This window comes from Pelodiscus sinensis, chromosome 1, assembly GCF_049634645.1.
Source record: "Pelodiscus sinensis isolate JC-2024 chromosome 1, ASM4963464v1, whole genome shotgun sequence".
Classification (NCBI taxonomy): domain Eukaryota; kingdom Metazoa; phylum Chordata; order Testudines; family Trionychidae; genus Pelodiscus; species Pelodiscus sinensis.
Window position 1 is genome coordinate 67,981,447 of NC_134711.1, and position 23,682 is coordinate 68,005,128.

General features: G+C 41.4%; 1 long non-coding RNA gene across 1 annotated transcript in view; it reads right to left on the reverse strand.

The window, feature by feature from the left end:
* Positions 1-7,971, reverse strand: part of LOC112545528 (uncharacterized) — a 59,898-nt gene extending 51,927 nt beyond the window's left edge. Inside the window, exons 1-2 of the long non-coding RNA XR_003089025.2 lie at positions 7,736-7,971; positions 1,852-1,995 (exon numbers count right to left, since the gene is read on the reverse strand). This is a non-coding gene — a long non-coding RNA (uncharacterized LOC112545528). The remainder of the gene's footprint in view (positions 1-1,851; positions 1,996-7,735) is intronic.
* Between the last annotated feature and the right edge of the window lie 15,711 nt (positions 7,972-23,682).

Below are 23,682 nucleotides of genomic sequence, written 5' to 3' on the forward strand. Positions count from 1 at the left end.
CAGAGATTGCTAGAAACTCTAGCCATGATGTAGTTTAGCAAAACAAAACAAATATCACTATCAGAAAACATTACTTTATTTTATTTATTTATTGTGGGGCAGGGTATACGGAATTAGTTTTATTATTGCACAGAAGAAAAACGTTTATTCAGCCAAAAGCTTAAACAAATAGGGCCAAATCTTGAGCCATACTTCTTCTGTTGAGGGCAGTGGGAATTTGAAATACAGGTCCTCTTATGGATTTGATGCAGAGATTGACCCCCTAAAGGTTAAATGAAGAGTATGACGATATAGATAAGTCTCCTTTGTGTAAGTTGCAGGTGGTATTGGCTTCATTTGATTTCTGTCACTGTTTTCTATCACCAAGGCAACTGCATGCACTCTTAGCATATTCCCCTTTGAATAAAAACTACATTCACTTTTGATTTGTGCACCTGGTTTCAGTTTCCGCTTTGGGCCCAATTCATGTGTAAATTTGCTCCAGGGGAGTAATGCCTATTTATATCAAGGCAGTGTTTGATACTTAATTATCAAAGAGGTAAAGATTTTTTATATATTCAGTGTATAGACAGGGTATGTCCTGAGGTAGGATAAAGAATCCAGCGGACTAGTAGCTATTAATGGGGGTATTTCATTTCACCTGTCCATGCATGTTTTCCTTTTCTAATTAAAGAGATGATGTTTTAAATAGTTTATGGACATCATATCTATATCCCATCCCCTCTTGAATGGAAATGGCATGACCCATGAAGAGTGGGGTGAATATGTTGCTATGTCACCTCCATTTTCTTTTTTAAAAAATCACCACTTTCAGAGATCCATGGGGAAGCTGGGCCTCACTTTTAGCTACTTGAAAATATTAACCCCCCTGCACTTTTTTGGACTTATTATCAAGCTTCTTGGTGAAACATTAATGCAGCTGTGCAGCACATTAGAGGTAGGTGTCATCATCATCAGTGAAATGGGGATAAACTCAGAGATAATGGGCCCAATCCAGAACCCACTGATGTCCTCTGAAAGACCCATCAGGTCAAACCCTGGTACTATTGATGCCCAACATCACACTGACTTCAGTGGTCTTGGCTGAGGCCTTTAGTTATATATACAGAGTTACCCAGTGAGTCTGTGGTAGTCAGAAAAGACAGTCAGTGACAAAACCCAGTGAGCACAGTAGTCAAGAATGATTTTTTTCTTTTAACACCACTGTAAAGCTTATAAGGAAAGGACTCAAATATGCTAACATGCTAAATTAACATATTTAATATTTTTTGTCACAGACTCACATCCCAAGAGAAGATTTTCCAACTGTTATGAAATTGAAACTAGTGGGTGTTTATATTTGTCCTTGAGCCCTACCTGAAAGGGCTCAACAAAGACAGATTTCCTTCAGGCAACACGTCCTAGAAAGCAGCAGCTGGGCAAATGGCACAAACAAGCACAACTTCTTTTCTTCCTTTATGAAGTACCCTATCTTTTGGATTCTCTTGCTTTAAACTGTGTTGCTGTTGGCAGCCTAGCATTTTCTCCCCCAAGCAGAGAAATTAGATTCAGTCTGAGGCCACCACTGGCACATTCTCAAACAGAACTACTGTAAACCTTTCTTTGTTGGGATTTTGGGATATGAGCAACCATCAGCTAGAAAGTGAAATAATAAGTTCGCTCTAGGCCATTGATTAGACTGGAACTCTGTTTCAGGGGGGACAAACCAGTCCATCATCTGCTTTTCTCTTACGTTTTTTCCCTCACCTGCCCTATCAGTATGGCAAGGCTAGTAATGAAGAAAGAGGAAAGATATCATGGTAACTTAGGAAATAGTACAAATCACTTCTTTACAAAAACTGCGAAGTTTACCGTAACAATACGCTGATCCAGTAGCTGGTTAACCTCTCGCTTATGCTGCTGGTGTCACTGAAATTGATGGAGGGACAGCTCTAAAGCCTGTGTACACGCAGAATTCATCCCAGAAGATGCTGCTCCGGGAACAAAAGTCTTGGCCTGAGGAAAGTCAAGGGTAAAACTCCCATTTATATCAGTGGAACCATAATTTCACCCTGTGTGTTAGCTTTCTGACTGAAGAGGCCTAGTGCATTTATCTGACTTGGAAACTAGAAAGCCCACAGAAACCCGAGAGTTAATGACCCAAGAAACAGACTATTAAGTCTCTTCATAACTGGAGCACAGTTGCAGGGTTTGCTGATGATGGCCCTGCATTAAATTATTTAAACTGCCCAGAGAAAGTAGTCGTAATAGTGTTAGCGATTTCTCACAGGAATAGCTGTCTGACCTACATGGTTTATCTGACATCATTTTCCTATATAACCTCATGGTTACAATTCTGAACACTCACTGGAGAAGACAATGGTGGGCAAAGAAATGGAATATCCTTCTCTCTGAGAGAGGTCATGTCCAGGTCATAGTTGAGATATCCTGCTACTGACAGTGCTGTACATGATCTTTAAATAGAACAGATTATTTTTCGGCACTGTAGTAATAATACCTCAGATGGGTCACTCTTCAAGGGACTAAATGTACGCTGGCTGGACCTAAAAACGGGAGCTTCTATTACCTGGACTAAAGAACTGGACTGAATAACTAGCTCTTAAACAGGACTGTGTGATCTAGCCACCAGAAGGGGACAAAGCCATGTTGCATTAGTCATAGTCATTTCAACAAGCTGCAAATTCATTCTTAGGTCCATACCTTATTTAGCTTCAGAAAAGACAAAAGAATATTGTGAAAAGTGTTCAGGCAGGAGACTCAACACTTTTAAGCAGCAGCATTTGGCTGCTGTTATTTATATATTTACAAACACACACAACACACTCTGGAGGACTGGTGAAAGAATGTTCACAGCTATTGTCGGGTGTTTCACACCTAGCAGATTGTACTCAAATGTTTTTCCAATACACATGAGCACTTCTGATCCTCTTAGCTCAGTGGTTTGAGCATTGGCCTGCTAAACCCAGTGTTGTGAGTTCAGTCCTTGAGGGGGCCATCTAGGGATGGTACTTGGTCCTGCCGTGAGGGCAGGGGACTGGATTAGATGACCTTTCAAGGTCCCTTCCGGTTCTATGAGATAGGTATATCTCCATATTTATTAAGATGTAACCAATAAATATTGTGAATGGGGAGACCCACAGCCGTTCACTTGGGGATTCAGATTTTGCAGTTGATCTCTTTTTCTCTATGCACTCCATGCAGTAAACCCAAATCACAGGAATCTTCCGAATCAGTTAAGGAGAAGTGGACAGTCCTCTTCCCCACAAGGATGCAAGGATCCAAAAACAGCTAATTCCCAAGATTGGACTTCATGTTGGCAAATGTAAATGCAGTTGCTTTCATTTTACCCCAAATACCAGTCATTATAACAGATCAGTTAACTAGACATTAGAACAAGGGAGTGGGAGTTAGTATTTCTAGGTTGTTCCCAGAACCACCATTGACTAATTGTGATAGTTTGACCAAGTCTATAATCTCTGTTTCTCACTTTATATGCCTATAAAACAGGCTGCTGTGCAAAGCTTAGTTATAGAGCCCCAATTGTTATTTCATAGTTCAGCTGTAGCCAGCCTTCCATTATCTCTTTCATTTTCCTCACCTTAGCCTGGTTCACTTTCAAAATAAGCTAGGATGCTAGACTGATCTTGCAATCTTCCCTTAGCTTTATGCAAATTACCTTTCAATGGGTTCCAACATTTCATCATTGCTGAAGATGAATCAGCATGTTAAGTAATGAGATGACAACTCCATTTAAATAAGGAAAGGGAATCAAGCAGATGTGTGAACAGAAGATAAAGTCGGTGTGGGCAATAAAATGGAGACAGTTCACCAGGGTTAGCCCCTGGTGGGATGCTGCCATTTTAATTACCTGTGCCTCTGCAGGTCTGGGTGCTTGTATCTTCCATTGGCTGCAGATCACAGCTCTCAGCCAATGAGAGCTGCAGGAAGCGGCGTGGACTGGGACACCATTTTCCACAGCTCCCATTGGCCGGGAATGGCAATCCGTGGCTAACGGGAGCTGCAAGCACCCATACTTGTGGAAACACAGGTAAATACAGTGGTGGTGGCCTGTCAGGAGCTAACCCTGGTGAACTGCATTCAGCCTGCGAGTTGGTCTCTGACCACCTCTGGAATAAAAGCAGCATGTCATGAAAGCAGTCTCCATGTTCTAATGATTATTGCAGAGTAGTGGCTTCCAGAAATCAAGAGTCCTGCTCCCTGATCTTCCACTGATTCATTCTGTGATTTTTGGTCTCATAACAGCATCTGTTCCTCGGTTTACCCAATACTGAAGTGGGAAAAATAGTCCTTGCCTCATATGGGGATTGTGAAGTAAAATTAGTGTTTATAAAGTGCTTTGAGACCTTCAGATGAAAGTTACTTCAAATATACCAGACAGAGGAAGATATTAATAAATGATCATTAGAGAGTCTATTGATAACGTATACACAAACTGATTTGATGTCACTTCCAAGTGGGGAAACCCTACAAAAAAAATGGTATCCTTCATTTTACTTATTCACCACAGTCGTCCCCTCTTTGGCAATGGTGTATTGCCAGAGGCTGATTTAGCTATAGATAAGCTAGACAGCTTCCTTGAGTGGCAGATTTCTGGGCAGTTGACAAGGGCAACAAATTTGGCCTGGCTGCTTTTCTGTCATTAGGGAAGGGCAGTTGGGCCAAGTGTGAGTGGCAATGCAAGCCTGCGTGCCAGGTTAGAGTGCTACAAACATTCGTCAAATATAAACTTTTTGTACTGGCAAATTCAATGGTGGAACTAGTGTAACTGTATTTTTATTTTCATTTTAGGTAGGGTGGGTGAGGAACAGGATTGGGGGGTGATTTGGAGGAAGGGGACGACTCATGCAGGAGTATTTGTACTGAAACACAAGCTCTATCCCTAGATTGTATGATAGACCTTGATTGTTTGATAGACCTTGGCAACAAGTGACACTAAATGGAAGGATCTGTGATCACCATTCTAAGACGCCAATGTTTTAGTCATCAGATCTTGTTGCTCATAGCAGTTGATCTTGAGGCTATAAGAATGCACTCAGGCAAACAAAACATTTGCACTAGTTTATATCACTGCCAAGTTTTTATCTCTTGTTTTTCTTTTTGGTGAATGTAATAAATATTTACACATCTATGTTCCTATAATAAACAGAACATGGAATTGCATGCCACTTGGCTCAAAAAGACTGCTGAAATAAGTAATAGGGTTGTTATGACTGAGTGTCTCCAGTTCCTTAATACTCTTGTTTTTATCCTATGCGAAAAACAAAATACAAAAACAAAACTCATTATTGCAGTGTTTAGTTGCACAGTTTAATGTCAGAGTCCTGGTATCGGACATTCATATGGTTATTGGTGCTGAAACAATGTTTATAGTGAGGCTGATGAAAGCCATAGAACCAAACTGCAAACTCGGTACATAATGGAAATCACTTCAAGTGGGGAGGATGGGGGGAAGGAGGGGGCGAAGCATCCCTAGTTCCAGCACCAATAAATACAGTGTGGACACAGGAGTTCAGTGTAAGTGTTTAAAAATATGACTGAAAGCCCCTGAGCAGTAGATATTAGCCATAAGAAAGACATACATAGATTGTGAGCCTGACCCAGATCTTGCCCCTAGCACAGAATCCCAGCAGTCAGGCTGTGCGCTGAAAGTCATTCCTCCCAGACCATTGATCTATAGACAAGCCGTTCCATGGCAGTTACTGCCAAGTCAGGGATCACACAACATCCAGTCTACCTCTATCTCTGTTTGGCTGACGGAAGAGGCTAGTGATGCCAATTTGCACAGGTTCCACCAGGCCTGTGAGTCCAGAGACCTGCCAACAAGCTGTGCTTGCATGGCAGTATGCAAACTGCCCTTGATGCGCACACATCCCACATATCCTGTTCCTCACCCACCCTACCTAAAATGAAAATAAAAATACAGTTACACTACTTCCACCACTGGATTTGCCAGTACAATAAGTTTATATTTGGCGAATGTTTGTAGCACTCTAACCTGGCATGCAGGCTTGCATTGCCACTCACACTTGGCCCAACTGCCCTTCCCTAATGACAGAAGAGCAGCCAGGCCAAATTTGTTGCCCTAGGCAACCGCCCAGAAATCTGCCACTCAAGGAAGCTGTCTAGCTTATCTATAGCTAAATCAGCCTCTGGCAATACACCATTGCCAAAGAGGGGACGACTGTGGTGAATAAGCAAAATGAAGGATACCATTTTTTTTGCAGGGTTTCCCCACTTGGAAGTGACATCAAATCAGTTTGAGCAAGTTCCCTTTTGTAACAGCAGCTGAAGCAGGATGGTTCCCAAACAGTACAGATTATTACTTTTAGCCATTGTGCCAAGCTGGCTCTTTAAGGGAATGTAATGTACCTTTTCATAAAGTGTATTACAGGACAAACTCTAAAGAGGCACATTCTTTGTGATAAAAGATTGAGACACAATGTTATTGCTCATTCTGATAAGGCTACAAAGTGAGGCATTAGGAACTCACCTTAAAGTATGTTAAGTGCCTCCTTTATCTGCCATCACGCCTTTTAAAGTTTGTTTTAAGAAACAAGACATAACTTCCCATTACCACAGTTTTTAGAAGGGACTTGAAAGAAATTCATGGTATGGACACCTTTGAGGAACATAAGAGACACAGAGGGTATGTCTACACTCGCGGCTTCTTGCGCGAGAAATATGCAAATGAGGCTAAGCGTGGACTATCGCCAAGCCTCATCTGCATACCTAATGAGCCGCCATTTTTTCAGAAGAGGCTCTTGCAACAGAAGGAGCTGTCTACACTGCCCCTTCTTATGCAAGAAAAACCCTCTTGCGCAATGCCGTTATTCTTGAAAATAATCAGCATAGTGGCATTGCACAAGAGGGTTTTTCTTGCACAAGAAGGGGCAGTATAGACAGCTCCTTCTGGTGCAAGAGACTCTTCTGCAAAAATGGCAGCTCATTAGGTATGCAAATGAGGTGCAGTGATATTCCACACTTAGCCTCATTTGCATATTTCTGGCGCAAGAAGTTGCGAGTGTAGACATAGCCAGAGAGAATGAAAATCAGGGTTTTTCCAGACAATCAGTGTATCTTCAATTATGCTGAATATCATGGGCTGGGCTCCATCTCCCTGAGGGTACAGTTACCCCACTCTCAAAAGAGACCCAAAGGCTCATCCCCTTTCTCAGACTATAAGCAAAATCCAAATAAAAAGCTTCCTCTTTCTGGAACAGAAGGATGGTCCAACAAAAGCCAGCTTCGCTGCTTTGAAATCCAAGCAAGGCTCCCTAACTTAAGTCCGGACTCTGCTCTGTGCTGGGTATTGCCTCTCCTCTATTACCTAAGCTAGAGCTTGGGTTAACAAGTTTCAGCTGCACTTCCACAACAGCCACTTAGCTCCCTGCCTGGTTGGTTTCAAATCACTGCAGTCCTCCTGACAAAAAAAATGGGGAAGGAGAGGAGGAGGCTTTGGCTTTATCTGGACAGCCAGTCATACCTACCCAGATGGATTATATACCTTCTCAGATACTGATCTTCACTAAGGATCCAATTCTGTGAGGTACTGAGTGCCTTGAATGCCAATTGACATCAGTGGAAACTGAGGGTGCTCAGGACCTCACAGGCCCATACCCAACATCCAGCACAACTTACAGATATCTTGAAGACCAACAATACATTTTACCATCTGACCACTGTATCATCAAAAGTATTACAGTATAAAACAAACCTTGTCATTCAAGTTTCTTTAGGTCAGAGTCTGTAACCGGCTGTATATCCTGGTTCACCTCTGGATGTTGTGTTGAGCAGTTGTATTTCTTTAGCCCTGCAGCGTCTATTTTTAATCAACTTTGTGTCATAAAATGTCAGCTGTTTATTTGCCTTCCATAGGGACTTAGAGTTGAAAATAAGAACACCTCGATACTGTGTTTTCTCAAGTGCTACCATCCAAGCAAACTGGAAACATACAGGAAACAGAAATAAAAAAACTAGCCGCTTTTGCTTCTGTATATTCTTATATACCTTAACTTTTGAGACTGACACGCTTTATGAGAATATAATGATGGAGATAGAAACTGCTGAGCAAATTAGACCAATGGGGACTTTTTACTGAGTATTTGAAACTCACTTGCTTCAGATTTAGTTCTAGAGGAAAAATACAAGGTTTAAAACTGGAAGGATCTACTTTCTCCAGTCATGCCTTTTCCTTTTGGACTTAGCTAATAAAAATACCTCTGTACAGCAGCTGTTCAGCCAAGAAGCTATTCCTTTCTCTGGTGAAATACCTCACAAGGTCAAAGACTCTTCCCATCCTGTATCTGCAACATCAGCTCACTAGTTCTCCGCTTCTCCTGTGGTTTATTTTAATTCCGTGAATTAAACAAAACAAATCTTTTTCCCCCTGGGAGAGTAATGCTTTTCTTAAGAAGCAGGGCACTCTGCCTGTTTACATGTACCCATCTAGGCTATGCTATTCTTTGTTTTGCTCATGCAATCTATTTTAGGTATGCAATGAGCTCAGATCTATAATATGGTAAATTTATAATTTAGCTGTAATCTCTCTAGGAGAGTCTGTATGAATGGCCTATGTAGGAGATTTCTAGGTAAATGACTTGGATGAGCCACAATTAAGATCCCGCTGCAGAGTTCCTCTTTAATGAGAGCATCTGTTGGTTCTTGGAGCCAAAACATCCAAGGCCAGTCCCACACAGGATTATTAAGATTGTGGTTTAATACTATGCCTCTTTGGCAATGTAATGTTGCCACCATTCCTGCTAATCGGGGTGTTTTTCTTATGCAGCACTTAGTGCTGATTAAGACATGCTGAGGCCCTAAGCTATGTCAAGTCTCAGAGGCCCTATCGCATTACCAAAAAAATGAAATTGAGTAATTTTTTGGATTTAGAGTGCTCTCACAATCTGAGTTCCCAAAATGTGGCTTACTAAGCTTGTTCATTATCACCGCCCAGCTAAAGTTTTCTAGCAAATCTACAACCAGCAAGGAGGGAAGGAATGGGAAAAGGAAAAGCCAAGATATGAAAAAAAGGATAAGGTTTAAAAATAAGAACCCTTCGCAACAAAATGTCTTTTGGCTTTCCGATTTAACTTTGCAATACAGCTAAACTTCACAGGAGCGCCACACTGCTACAAGCCAGCCTCGAACAAGTAGAACAGGGGAGTAGGTGGAGCTTGCCTTTTATCTGAGACAATAAACCCCTGTCTTGTGGAATTTCCAAGTGCTCCATACTTCCAGCTTGGGCACAGAACAACTCGCCGTCTTCTCTTCTGGTGGCTCATTTACCACGGCTCAGGGAAGAACACTCACAATCAGAATACCAAATGCAGATTCTATTTGTAACTAGGGGATTCATGAGAGGAGAGGTGGGAATGATCTATTTAGAGGTGGACATATTACCAGGAGCTGAAGATGGAGTCCTGGCCAGCTCAGATCTCCATTCTTGCTTAGTATAGAAGAAGGGCTCCCCCTTCTCCCTCACCATACCTTGGGGGGGGGGGCTGCTCTTCATCCTTACTTGGTGATATTAGACCGGGGTGGGCAATAAAATGGTGGCAACTCCCCAAGGTTAACCCTGTGGCTGTCACCATTATATTTACCTGCACATCCACAGGTATGCGTGATTGCAGCTCTGGTTGGACTCAGTTCGTCATTCCTGGCCAATGGGAGCTGCGGGAAGGGGTGCAGACCAGGAGACTGCTTTCCATAGTTCTCATTGGTTGGGAACGTCGATCCATGGCCAACAGGAGTTACAATTGCCCAGACCTGTAGAGGAGCAGGTAAATATAGCGGCAGTGGCCCACCAGGGGCTAACCCTGGAGAACCAGATCCAGCCTACATGGTATTTGCCCACCCCTGAATTAGTCTCACCATGCAAAGCAATCTTCTATGGAAGCAGCAGGTCCTGAGCCAAACCAGGGGATGGAGCAAGAACAGTTCCTTGTGGGAGATGTCCTAGTCTAGCAGCCCCTATTTATAGCCTGTTCTTTGCAGAGACATCTGTCCCTCACGGTTCCAATGTTGTGGTATTTTACACTCATTTGCCTTCACTGTGCAGGAGTAAACAACTACACTGGGCACAAGGCAGTAAAGAATCATCTCCCATTCATCATCACTAAAAAGAATAAGATAGAGATGAAAAAAATCAACAATAAAGCATTTATTAGCCCCTTAATTGAATGAGGTAATAATCCATCATTTTAACATGAACCATGGATCAGTGAACATGAGGTATGTTCTGCCAGAAGAGAAATGAAAATTACTTGTCTGCCTCCCACACCATTCATTCCCTGTTCTGACAGCCAGAGTATGTGGAATGAGCCTCACTTATATCTGTGGGTCTCTGCATTAGTGGAAGCTGCCACCCTCCCCCCCCAGATCTGATGGCAGAATCAGGCCTTCAATTGTGAACTATTGTTCATATAATATTTTTAACACGACTTACAAGCAGAATGGCTTTAGGAATGCTTCTGCTACAGCTTGTCAGCCAAGGAGGGCTGGGTCTTGAGACATCTTTGGGATTGTAAATTTGGTTTTAATGCTTTAAGAAGCTGATTTTTCTGTAAAATGCACATTTCCCCAACCGTGATTTTGAAACCTCTTTCTGATATTTCAAAATTGCAACACACTGTGTGAAGTAGTCTCATGCCATGGTGGTGGGAAGTGGATGGGTGGAGGGACACCAAGCTATCCCTAGCTACGGCATTCTGTTGCTCTCAGTAGGATCTGACGGACTGCCTGGGAAATAAAGGACATCAAAATATACATGCGTGGGAAGGTTTTCCAAGAAGAAATGTGTCCAGATTGTTTCTGGAACGAGATGATAACATTATGTTCTCAAATACAGGAAGCTAAAGATTGTAATGAATGATGAAAGGGGGTTGGGGAAATAGCTTAAATATGATTTCTCCCTTAACATTTTAACATTGATTATTCATTTGGGTGCTGTATGGGTGATATCACTCTGTAAATGTGTTTGTTTCTTTTTCCCACTAACAAACACACTGACCTAGCACAGTTTTGAGTCCAATGCCTCAGGCTCTTTCCAAAGCTGTGCAGCTATTGCTTCTTTACCAGAAGGAAACACTGCCATATCTAAGCCTTCTTGGCATTTTATTAGTTAACATAGCACCACCAGGAAATCAGATAGCAACAAAAGAGTATTTTATAGAGAAAGAGAGGGTTGAAAATGTCAGGGCATGCTTCAATGTATAGTTTATTTATTTATTATTTCATTCATTCTGTTTATATAGAACTACAAATATGCCTGGTTTCAACTTTGTGGGCCTGTATTCAAATCCAGAATCCAGCTGTTTGAAACCACAATGAATGCATATTCCCACCATCAGTATAAACTGAAAATAAAAATGCATACAGCATAGCCAGCTGAAAGGAGAGGGACTGCCTCTCTGGACCTGCAGTAAACCCCCTTTTCAAGCCTTTCTGCCAGCATTATTGCAAGGAGACATTTTTGGAAGCTGTAATGACATGGCGCTTCCTTCCACATCTGGTGGAATCAACCTACAGCCATTTTGGGGGACAATTTATCAAATGAAGGTGTGCAGTGATTTTTTTTTTAAGTGAGCATACGCCTTCCTGATCATCTTGGAGGCTGACATCCTGTATTTATCAGTTGAACAAATACATCATGAGAGAGAAAAAGTGGGTGAGGTAATGTCTTTTACTGGACCCACTTTCAACCTAAAGAAGACCTCAGGGCAGCTCAGAAACTTGTCTCTTACCAACAGAAGCTGGTCCGATACATGATATTACCTCACCCATCTTCTCTCTCTGATATTCATGGACCAACATGGCTACAAAAACACTGCAATCAAAAATACATCTGGGCAGTGACATGTAAGTTTCCCCACAGGACCCCACCAATGTGGCTCAACAGTGAGATGCTCCTGATTCTCCGCTGATTAAATCTCCCTTGGACTCACTCTGATCTCCTAATATAGGGGTGGGGAACCTAAGGTCCAGGGCCAGATGTGGCCCTGGTTCACCTGGATCTGGCCCCCAATACTTAGGGCCACCCATCAGCAATAGGAAGACCATACTGGCACTTCAGCCTCCTGCCACCCCACCGCGGGGTTGGACTATGCAAAATCTACTAGGCTGGAGCCCCTTAGGCTCTGGTGTGCAAGGGGAGTGACGTTCTCCTTCTCGGTCAGGGGCCACATCAGGGAGGGTTTGTTTTTGCTTTTGTTTTCCCTCTCGCCTATGTGTGCCCGACTGTTTTTGCTGTGGGTCAGTGGCCCCCAATGCAAAAAAGATCTCCCAACCCTGTCCTAGCACATACGTGCCTTTACTCAGACTAGGAGCATTTACATAGCCAGTGTACTTTGGCCCTGATTTGATTCCCACTGACTTTAGTGGAAGTTAGATCAGATTGCACAAGTGTGGAACATTTACAGATAAGTTTCTCCACACTCAAAAGACTATTTGTTTTAAGAACCAGGCTGGCAGAAGGGAGCAAGAGGGGATGAAGTTGCCAATACAAAGGTTAATGACTCAAATAAAATCAATCATTCTTAAGACAAATCAGATCCAAGGTCTTCGCAAGGTAAAAGTAGCCCTTTAGAGCAGGAAACAAAGGCCCGAAATAGAAGTTTTGAGGTTAAGATGCCACAAGTGGGAGGTGATCTGAAGCTGCGAGATAGCACATCACTTTAACGCAATGGCATATAAACAAGAGAAGAGCCAAATCAGTTCAATGAACTTTGAGTAACTCCACACCCTGAGGCATTCAGTGGTCTTCTGGCAGATAAGATATTCTCCCCATCCAATCTGCCTCAGTGTTAGAGCTGAGTCCACAAGCCCAAGTCAGCTTCTGAGGGGATCTAGTTTGCTGGGCAGACATACCCTCAAAGGCTCCCTGACTGGCTTGTTGTCTTTGCAGCATTTAGTATTGCCCCTGCTATAGTCCCCAGGCTTCACTTCCCAGCTTAGCAGATGCCTGTTATTGAGCATAACTCCCTCATGGTACACTTGTAATGGTGCTGAACTCACTAGTGGAGGGAGGGAGGCAGATCACATGACAAGGCTTGCAAAGACAATGCTGAAAGCCTTCATGAGGGAGGCAAACTGCAAGAGGTGAGGAACCAGAAGAGGAGAAACTGCAGAGTATTGAGTGAGAGGGAGAGGTGAAAGGGCAGTTATCGGCTACGTCTAGACTGGCATGATTTTCCGGAAATGCTTTTAACGGAAAAGTTTTCTGTTAAAAGCATTTTCAGAAAAGGGCATCTAGATTGGCAGGACGCTTTTCTGCAAAAGCACTTTTTGCGGAAAAGAGTCCGTGCCAATCTAGATGCACTTTTCCGCAAAAAAGCCCCGATCGCCATTTTTGCGATCGGGGCTTTTTTGCAGAAAACAAATCTGAGCTGTCTACATTGGCCCTTTTGCGCAAAAGCTTTGCGCAAAAGGACTTTTGTCCGAACGGGAGCAGCATAGTATTTCCGCAAGAACACTGACAATCTTACATGAGATGGTCAGTGCTTTTGCGGAAATTCAAGTGGCCAGTGTAGACATCTGGCAAGTTTTTCCGGAAAAGCGGCTGATTTTCCAGAAAAACTGGCCAGTCTAGACACAGCCATCTTGTTTCATCCCAGAGATAGCATTTCAATGCTAAGTGGAGTGCATATATTAAAAATACATGTGTTGTAGCACTATCCAGATGTTAAACTGCAGGGCCCACTGGTGCATTACTGGGGAGCCTAACAAATCTTATCTTGAAGTTCCCCTGAAAATTAACTTTAACTTCTTTTACTAGCCCTTTTCCCTGTGATGATATTATAGAGTGTTATCAAAACTTTTTTTTTTTTTGGACACCTCTCCATGATACTTGGCACTGCTGGACATCTTGTAATGAATGAATTACCATTTTAAATTTCTGCAATAACAAGTCTGAATGGAAAAGATTTTAAATCAAAGTAATCACCCATTCCAGTTAAGCATTGGAACAAATTGCGTAGGGAGGTTGTAGAATCTCTGTCACTGTTAGAGTTAGACCAACACCTATCAGGAATGGTCTTGATAATACTTACTCCTGTCTCAATTGAGGGGGTTAAACTAGATAAGCTCTTCAGGTCCCTTCCAGGCCTAAATTTCTATAATTCTGTTGCAGATTTGGTTAAATAAAATTAAGTCCAAAAAGTTGCAGAGAAAAATTCATTTCACTACAACAGCCTCTACCCTTATGACTATCTACAATTACTTTTCCCTTAACTACATGACAGTGGAGTTATCAAAAACAGCATTAGACAGAAAAACAGTAGATAGGGAATATGGCATTAATTATATAGTTTGAAAAGGAGAATGTGATTTCTTTTATATCCCTTATGACTGTGGCTGGTAATTGCTTCTCGTCTCACACCTACACAAAACCCAGAGAGTTTGTCCCCGATGTTGGCAGGAATATAATTACAGCATTGCAGTGCAGAGTTCAGTCAAAGGAATGTTTTTTGTTTTGGATACAAACCCAAAGTGAAGTCATTTCCATTGTAGGTTTGCCTTTCATAGGACTAACATTCATAATCTTCCATTGCTTGGATGACTTGGAATGGCACAAGGCTTTTCTACGCAGCTTGCGAGAGCATGGCAAGCTGGGATGTGAAAGTATAGCACCCACTAACTGGCCATGTGGGCCTACTCTCTGCTACTCAGAGACCTGTAGAATGCTTTGACATACTCCTGAAACAGAGCACACTGAAGCAAGTCTGATGCGAACAGATGTCCTAACATTTTTTCGTTGCTTCATTCAACAGTATGCAAATTACAAGTAACAAATACAGCAACGCTGCAGAACTTCAGAGCTTATCTACCCAGAAGAGATGAATCACTTTCCCTCTACTGGTGTAGTTAAAGCAGTATGGACATAGTCATACCAATATAAAAGTGCTTATGCCATTGAAATGTATTCCTGTAAGGGAAAGAGAATAAGTAAACTGGTATGTTGCACCCTTATGTCACTCCAACTCAATGGTGGGTAACCTGCAACCTGGGGACCACGTGCAAGCCATTGTGGTTCTGTTTGTGGCCCGCAAGACATTTTGTTCACTGCTGCCCACACAGGACTGTCAGATTCTTCTGGCTTCCGTCTGCATCGTTTTTTCCCTACTGATACTACTAAAGTAACCCGCACATAAAGCAGGATCACGTGAAGTGAGTTGCATGGGGATTGCGCACAGTATTGACTGTGAGAGCTATGTGCTCCCTCTGCATCCAGGAAAAGTGCTGATATGGTTCAATCAGCACACCTCACAAATTCAAGAAATGCAAGCACAGCTAGCAAAACCATCGTATCCTGGGAGATCATCATGGTCACAGCAATCTTTGTGGACCACTGAGGAGAGGGAGGGTCACTCATGCAGCACACTCACCAGCCTAGGGTGCCCATTGCTTCTCTAACTGCATCCACACTATGGAATGGCACAACTTTTTCGGCGGGGCTGGAGAGGAATTACACCCCAACATAACTATCCCAGGTCAAAATCTGCATGTAGACCTGGACTTAGACTGAACTAAACACCCACCACGCAGTATTCACGTGACATTGACTGGTTTGGGAACAATTACAGCCCCTCTGCTTTTGTCTAAAGCTCCTAACTATGAAAACTTATCTTCATCAGTTAAGAGGGAATTATTCAGAAGTTGTTATTGCATTAATGCTGTTTGTCACACTTGAGGTTTTCCTGTCGAATGAGTTACTTTAATAATTAATATACATGTTGTGATTAATGCATACTAACACTCTCCTAACCAGGCTATTCTGCAAAAGGATTAGAAGTTGATCAGTTCTGACATGCCATCATTCTTGAACAATAGCTTGGTGATTATTCAGAAATAAATGCAATAGCGTGTGTGAGATCATTGTGTATATCATGTGATAACAAGCTGTGCTGGGACTGGTTGACTAGGATAAGGGGTAACAGTCTCTCTATTAAAAACCTAGTTATAAAAATGGCTAATTAACTAATAAAATTAGCTCCTCTCCAGTTGTTCTTTATTTTAGTAATTGCTCCTCCAGTCAATCTCTATTCAGTAGACCAGTTAAGCAGGAAAAGCTATTGCAATAAAATACATGAAGAAAGCTGAGAAAAAAATAATACTAAATGATATATATGATTGATTGTAAAAGAAAAGACTGTAACTTATGTGGATCAAAACAAGGCTATGTAAATACCTTACATTTCCAAGGAATAAGGAAAGGAAGTCGTGGCCTGAGATCCTGGGATCCTGTTATGTTGAGGTCTCAAGGTCCCTTCCAGTCCTAGTATTCTATGATAACTACAAGTCATCAATAGTGGCTATTATTTATATTTTTTTGGCCAAGATATCAAGTAGAGGGACAAACTCAAAGGCTATGATCCTGCAAAGGCTTGTGGACATAAATAGTCCCACTGAGCTCAAAGAGGCTACGCGTCTGAGTAAAGTTGCTTTTGTGCTTATGGGCTATATCTGCACAGTTATTTAGGAACTTAAACATGTAGCTAAACAACTAGATGGATTTTTCAAAAGCACCTGAGCAGACTAGATGTCAAACTCCCATTGAAACCAATGGGAGTTAGATACCTAACCTGTTATAGGTGCTTTTAAAATTCCCCCGAGGCATTCCTCTGCATTGTGAGATGCCTAAATGTCTGGACCTCAGGGCAGGTCTACACTTAAAACTTTGCAGTGGCACATATGCATCGGTACAACTGCACCAGTGTAGCTCTTCATAAAGACACTACTATAATAGAAGGGAGCTTCTCCCATTGGCATAGTTAATCCACTTCTGTAAGAGGAAGTAGCTATGCCAACGGGAGAAGCCATCCCATCATCATAGCACTGTCTATATGGGGGTTTGGCATGGCTCAGAAATGTGGATTTTTAACACCCCGCCAAACAATGTAGTTGTACTGATGTACATTTATAGGGTAGATCAGGCCTAAATGTACACAAGATTAGGGATTAAATCACAAGATAGAGTGATTTTTTTTCTGTGAAAAGTATTGTTTGGTACACATCTGTTGGCATATATAATTCTGGCCATCTTCTCATAGGAAAGATGAGAGCCAGAACAATAGCTAAACAAAAACTTTCATGAATATTAATTCGAGCAAGAAGATTAATTCATTTTTGCTGGGTTCATGCCCCTTTAATGTTCACTTCCTCTGATCATTCTGTGAATTAGTTTACTAATTGGAATTTGAAATATGTAACTGCAAGTATTTGCATCAGATGCTAAGGGATTTCACCTATCCAATCAGAATAGAGAAACATGTCACGTGACATATTTATCCAAAAGGGAAGTCTAGGGATGGACATAACGAAGTCAAATTCATTTAAACATTCAAATATTTGAGGAAATATTTTTGGTAGAATTACTCAGTGTTGCCTTTAATACTGTTTAGTACTCTGACCAATATAGTATTCTAAACCTTATCCAAAGGATATAGCCAATTAACATCCATTAAAGAGCATGGCATCTGAACCTTTTTCTAACTAAACTGCAAATATCTAGGGCCAAATCCTGAAGTAATTACTCTGGTTTTACTTTGTTCCTGTTCAGTGAAAGGATCCATTTAAATTAATTAGAGTTTCTATTTGGGTAACAAATGAGTAAAATCTGAGAAAGAATTTCAAGGAGTTTTCCTCTGGATCTGGTGAGTAATGCTCACTTTGTAATTAATTTTGATTCTAATAGTTAGTGGTTAGACCTCTGTCCCAGCATGCCCAGAGGTAAACCTGTTGCTCTTAAAGATTTTTTGCTCTGGCAACAGGGACCTAATATTAAAATACAGCCAGTTCATTCAAGGAAAAGATTTGTGTTTGCTCCTTCCTTTTGAAAACTTTTTGCCCTGAGGGAAAGTTAAACTATTTTTGTTCCTGAGAGAAGGAATTCTGTGACAACAGTTGAGCACTGCTGAAAAAGGAAATCTGATATGGCATTAATTTTCTGTCTACGCATCTAAATATTGCATAATAAGAAGTAAAATAGTACCTTTAAAATGTAACTGTCATGTAGACTATCAGAAACAGGAAAAATGTTTTCGTCTCAAAGCTTTAAATGCTCTATATATGCACCAATTAGAGAGAGTAATGTGGACAACAACGTGTCTTTACAACCAAAACACCTGCCAATGGTCTAAGAAAATGTAATGGGTCATGAGGACAAAGTCAGTGAGATAAGTTAGTTGCTACATGATGTGGCAAAGAATTAAAAAAAAAATCCTACAGGTAGGCTCTCTAATCCACACATAAGCACCAGCCATGTTGCCACCTAGCTCCTGTTGAAATGAATGGAGCTTCTGGGTGCTCAATACATTTGAAAATGAAGCAACTCATCAAGGGCACTCTCTCTAGTCTAGGGAACCTCTCTGCAGTCTCCTATTTTTAAAAACTTTGCCCTATCGCTCTTTGCTTCTGAGGTGCAAATGTGGTTTAGTGGCTAAACTCAGGCCTGGTGGGGGGAGGGGAAGGTCAGAACATCTGGCAACTACTCCCACTTCTGCCACAGACTTTCTGTATGATCTCAGGCTTGCCATTCCACCTCTGTGCACCTCCAGTATCCTATTCTCAAATGCGGGTACCAACACTCACCTACCTCCCAAGGCCAGAGTGAGGTTTAGTGTCTAGTCCTTCTCTCCTGACATCAATGGAAAAATTCCCAGGGAGAGTTGAATTGTGCCCTTTATACATACATTTATATTTGATAGCCTTAGATGGAAGACACTATAAAAGGCCAAAATACTGTTTCAAGGCACAGGTCAGGCTTTAGGAATTTGAGAGAATCCACCCAGTTTATTCATGGGGAATAATACCACCTCTCTCTCTCTCTCTGCCTATTTGATCAGGATTTGTATACCTCACTCATCACCATGGTAATCTGCATGCTACTTCAATAAGGTTCCACTAGCAAAGCACTGGTCGGTATGCGCAGAGAGAAGACAGCCCCACTCTTCCCAGTCCCACATGACACCCAGGACTGTTGCACAAATCGTGTGGCTGGGAGAGGTCTAAAAATCAGCTCTGTCAAGGCATCTGGAAGGTTAATGTTATTGATACACATTACAGTTAACATAAATGATAAGCACAAGGGAGGGAAGAGAGAATCAGTAAGCTTGGCAATGAAAGAGGAGAAGTAGTTGGGCAAAGTGAATACAATTTAATACAAAGTAGGGACTATAGTGAGAAAGTATGAATGTGTTTCACCAGTGGTTTTCATGTCACTCGACACCCAGAAAACAACCAGCTGCATTTATGTTCTTAAATGCTGTCAGTTATACACTGAATTTTAATTGCCCTGAGACAACTGTGTCTGTTCTGTTGCCTAAAGGCAGCTTACTGTAGTCTCCTTGTAACAACAATCTGCTATCCATGCAAAGAAAATAAATAAAGCAAACCTTATAATTAAGTAGATAACGGCTCCTCTAATCTTTTGTTCAAGGGGTAAAGTAGATCAGAGATACACCAGATAGTGCAGTCAAGCTAAACTGCTCCAGGCTAAACTGTGTTTGCTTTTTCATACCCTGATGGGTTGCATATGATCGTGCTCCAGTGTGGAACACAGGAAAAGGGCATATCCTGGCCTCCTGACCCATGGGTGTGTGCCTCTAGGGCTGTCAGGTTTCAGCATTCAGACATGTGATGAGGAACAAAGAAACCCTTTATGAAGCAGTAATTGCAACATTGGATTTCAGTTTTATTCCCAAATATGAGCTGAAAGCAGCCATAAACAGGCTCTTTAATCCATCCTGGCAAAGATGAAAGCCAGAGAGAGAGCAAAGCAGTGTCTCTGAAAGAAAGGCTCATTTACATTAAATAATTATCCTTAAGGAGAGAAACAACAAGGGAGTAATTTTTTAATTATAAAAAAATAATTGCAGTCTGTAGAAATACATAGAATTCCATCTTATTTTTCAAATCTGAATGTTGCTTTTTTATAATAAAACCAAACCCGGAGGCAAAAAGTACCTATTTGCTATCATTGATCAGAGCAGAATAAACTGCACTGGTTGTGCTTTAGGAGGGACTGATGGGAAAATACTTTTGTTCTCCCTCTAGGTTACTGCACCTAACAGATACCCTTCACCCATCCGGCAGACATATAAATATTGCATATATGAATGCTCAAAATGTAATAGCTAACAAACATTCAGAACTTTGTATCCTGAAAAATCTCCCTAAAATTTGCAAATTTTACTATGAAGATATGTTTTAAACCATTTTATATAAAGGTGTTCTAAACATGCTGTGTGCATTTGTGCACATACAAGCAAGTGACCACACACACATACATCCATACAATTGGTATATATGCTTCATCTCCCTTGAGGTCACAGAGCTTTAAACAAGTGTGTGAAGTGATTTTTACTCAAATCTTCCCCAAAAAATCACTTTTGTGCAGAGACAAAGCATAGTAGTATAAATCTCAAAGATGACATTTTTCAAAAAGCGGGAATTTATAATGGAAATTGTAACCTAAGCTATAGCTTTAGATCCAAAGATAAGATCCAACAAATTCTCCTATCAGATTTAACTTCTGATACTTCAGATACCAATGTGGTGTGTAACTTTCAAAATATGAGTAGCCCCATAATAACCCCCATCTGCCAGTGTCACATTTGCAGTTACTGATATGCATTTGTATTTGCAGGATTGGGGCCAAGGCTTAACACATGCTCAACTTTAAGCCCTTGAGTATTTCTATTAAATGAAATGAAATTAGCCATAATCTTAAAGTTAAACATGTTCTTAAGATTCAATGTATCACTTACATTGACAGCACCACATCTGAAACACAGGGTAAGCACATCTGAAAAGCTATAAGCATCACTTATGTACAAAGATGAAAATAGAAAATAAGAGATCCCTACTTATATGAGCTGTTCCTTGAAACCTGTGGACAACACATGAGTGTGGACTACAAGACGGGACCCTTTCTATTAGTGCATTTTGCCAGTATGTAGAATGAAGTTCAGCCACTGGCAATCTTTTCTGCGTTTCATTCAACAGCAGGCCAATTACTGCATAAAAATGATTGTGGCAACTTTTTAAAATACTCACTTTAAAATGAATGTAATCATTTCAAAAGCCAGGAGGGGCCACTGTGATTGTCTTAGTCTGATCTGGTATATATAATAGGCCATACAATTTTGCCTAATAATTTCTGCATGAAGCACAAAACTTCTGTTTACATGTAGCTTGTCACCGAGAAAGAAATTCAGTCTTGATTTAAAAATTGCAAATGATGAAAATCCATATTCCTTGGTAAAGCTGATCCAATGGTTATTTTTCCTCGCTATTAAAAAATGTGCATATTGTTTCCAATCCAAATTTGTCTAGCTTCACCTTCTAGCCATTGGATTGTATTATACTTTTTTTCTGATAGATTAAAGAGTAGTTTACTAATTATATCCAGCCACACTCCCACTTTGCCACTCCAGAAAAATTCCATTTCTCTCTTGGGAAGGAGATGAGAAGTAAAGCTAAACAACAAACAAACAAACAAAACAAAACAAAACAAAACAAAAACCCCACTTCTGGGAAGCTGGGTAGAGGAAGAGACAAAGCAGCATCCATGGAAAGGAGAAAACAAAAGAGAGTTCCAAGACCTGAGTCCATATCATCTACTATATATTTGAGAGAGTTTGTCTGTCTGTGAGCATGCGTGTCTGTCTGTCTGTCCGTCCGTCCATCCGTCTGTTTTTTCAAGAACTTCTCCTAAACAAGAGCGAGGACCACCAATCTGATATGTAGCTTCCTCTTATCACAACTTAAAGCAAGGTCTGGGTTTGGTTATCCCAGGAAAATGGGATGTGCCTGGAATGGGATTGCTTCTCATAAAACCATGCAGAAAAGAGACAGAATCCACCAAGCAGGTGAAACAAGTTAGCTGGGGGCACACCTTCCCCATCTAAGAGTGCCCCAACCCTAAGGCCCCCCCATTACATGGGGATGCATAAAACCATACAGAAAAGAGACAGATTCACCAGGCTGGCGAAAGAGGCTGGCTAGGGGCATGCCCCCCTCCTCCAGGACTATCCCAACACCGAGCCTCCCCTCCGCAACACCGAGCCCTTTAGCTTCCCTCCTCTCCCAATTTGTACAGGAACATTGCTGACTGTTCCCTTTCGTCAGGGAGCGAGGGGAAAGTACACAGTTTGCTGCATTCTATACTGGGAATGGGGAGCACAGAAGGCTGATGAACCTAGACCTGCCCCAGCTGAAGGATATGCACCCCTCCCCCTGGTGTGCCCACTGAAGCTACAGTGACCATGCAAAGGTGTGTCTCACTTGGCCCCAAGCTGCTGCAGTGAGAGAGGGCTGGTGTTGGCCTCTCTCCCTGGGTACAGCCTTCGTACTGAACCCTTCATCCCCAGCACCACCTTTTTATTTTTTAAAAATTAATTGAGATAAGGGCCCGCACAACACTGGGTAAATCTTCTAGTAACATATAAAATAAACTGGCCCTTTTAAAATTTAGGGATATAATTTCACCGGTTAGTAGTGGCCACTTGCATAAACCACATAGCTGCACTTATCCTTTATGGTGTCCACAAAACACCTCAATGAGATTATGTACAGCCCTGTATTTCACAGCTGACTGCCTTAAATTCTGTATGGACACACTGAAATACCATAATAAATGATTGTGTCTCCCTTTAAACTAAAGCAATGCCCTGAGTGCTAACAACTATATTAAACATGATTATTACCTACATGCAATAATCAAGAGTAATCACTGTAAAATTCACAGACCATAAAATTTGCTCTATAGTTAATGGTTACATCTAGACTGGCATGATTTTCCATAAATGCTTGTAACGGAAAAGTTTTTCCATTAAAAGCATTTGCAGAAAAGAGCGTTTAGATTGGCACGGAGGCTTTTCCGCAAAAGCACTTTCTGCGGAAAAGTGTCCATGCCAATCTAGACGCGGTTTTGCGCAAGACAGCCCTGATCGCCATTTTCACCATCGGGGCTTTTTTGCGCAAAACAGTTTTTAGCTGTCTACACTGGCCCTCTTGCGCAAAAACATTTCCGGAAAAGGGCTTTTGCCCAAACGGGAACGTCAAAGCATTTGCGCAAGAAGCACTGATTTCGGACAGTAGAACGTCAGTGCTTTTGCACAAAATCAAGCGGCCAATGTAGACAGCTGGCAAGTTTTTGCGCAAAAGCCACCGCTTTTGCAGAAAAACTTGCCAGTCTAGACACAGCTATAGTGTTTCCTATGTAATGGCTCTGAACTATATGGCTACACCAGGACAGCATTTTCTGAGCCCTGCAAAATATAATGGGCCAAACAGTCTAGCAATACAACACTGTTTTTTAATTGCCGTAAAAGTTGTATTTAAGCTATGTAAGCACCAGTTAGAAGACTTAAAAGGCTCCATAGCTGTATATGCATAAATCAGATTATAAGATATTAAACAATATGTTTAGGTCTCATTGGAATGTGACATTCAGAACTATGGGTTTATAATTACATCTACTGAAATAAGGAATTGGTTCCATCCACTAAAGGGAGTTCTTGGGAAACTGTAACAAAAGATGACGTGCTTAATACATTGAGGTAATGAAGTTTTATCTCTGCAATAAATTTATCTCTTTGGGACAAAATGCCAGTCTTGTTCATTTCTTCTTTGGGATGTTCTCCACTTCACATATTGACCTAA